Genomic DNA, 1447 nt, shown 5'->3' with positions numbered 1-1447 from the left:
AGACAGTCTGAACATTCCATTTCCATATGAGATCAAAGGTGGGAACCACAATCTTTGTTACATAGTGGAATTCCCCTTCCCTAGTCACTCCAGCTCCTGGCATCAGTACAGCTACTACCAAGCACTCACAGTGCCTGCAGTGCGTATGTCAGATCTAGGCTCCACAAAATATTCTGAAATAAAATCTTTCTCTGAGGAAATCTGGCAAAGCTCCAGTAAAGTCAACAGAACTTTAATTTCCACCATCTTAGAATAACAGCTGGAATACTTGGGTATCGAGCCAAAATGTCAGAGACATATTTTGAAACACACATGGAAAAGGAATAGGTTGACATTTAAAAAGAAAATATACTTTTAAAGTTCACTATCAAGGATAAATGTTCTCCCCCTTCTCCCTCAAAATACCAGGACAAGCAAGGACTGTCAAGGGGTAGATGCCTGTGTTTTGTGTAACGCTAAATGCATGCTTGTTACCAAATGAACTGCACTGGCTGTGAACATTCACATTTGTACTTGATTCATGTTGGGGCATTTGAATGACAAGCATCGGTTTAGATCTAGAGAGTCCTCAGCACTTAAATCTGTTTGCAGTTAATAACTCCTTACCAAACGCACCGTGAAAAATCACTTGGATGTGAAACCACAGAAAAGCACTTTAGAACTCGCTATACAATATTCCTGTGTAAGTTACTGAAGTGTTTTGCTAAAAATCAGTGTGCTCCCTGGTTTGCTATTGACCACATTCCAGAATATATGAAAACACACAGTTAATCTAGCTATTTGAGGGAGCAGAGGAATATAGCATACTATGTTCATTAGCGGCTTTTTGCTGCTGCTTGTGTGTCACCAGCATGCCTGACAAAAATCATACCTGCACCACGGAATCAGTGATCAAGCAGAGAAAAAGGATTTAGTCTGGCTTCATTCCTCTTGCATTAGAGAACTTCAGTGAGAGACTGTCCTGGGAAATTCACCACTGCCTGACAACTTCCACTCTCTCTAGCGCCTTACAGACACTATACATTCAAAGACACCAACAGCCATGGTGCTGCATGCCAGTGCTGTGCCCAGCTCAGCTATCCCATATTCTATGGCAGTCGGTGCCAATGCGTACATACAGTGGCAACCATATATAATTGTACTTAATATTCTCAGCCTCTAACTGCTTTCGGCTCAGGCAGTTTCCTCAGTCTGATGTAGCTTATCCTAGACGGATAACCCTCACCGAACCTTTCTTCCAGATACTTGTCCAGTTTCCCCTTGAACCTATACAAACTAGCTCTTTATTGTGGAAAGAGATGAAGAGTCAACCCACATCTACACTTCCCGCACCTTGCATGGTTCTGTAAAGTTGAGTTAAATGCTTAGACAGGATGACTCCAGGACTACTTCCACAGTGGAAAGATCACAACAGGCTTAAACTATAGCAATAGGGACAGAGAAGTAC

This window comes from Apaloderma vittatum, unplaced genomic scaffold (assembly GCF_000703405.1).
Source record: "Apaloderma vittatum isolate BGI_N311 unplaced genomic scaffold, ASM70340v1 scaffold13645, whole genome shotgun sequence".
NCBI classification, from domain to species: Eukaryota; Metazoa; Chordata; class Aves; order Trogoniformes; family Trogonidae; genus Apaloderma; species Apaloderma vittatum.
Note: the sequence above shows the minus strand (reverse complement) of the source record.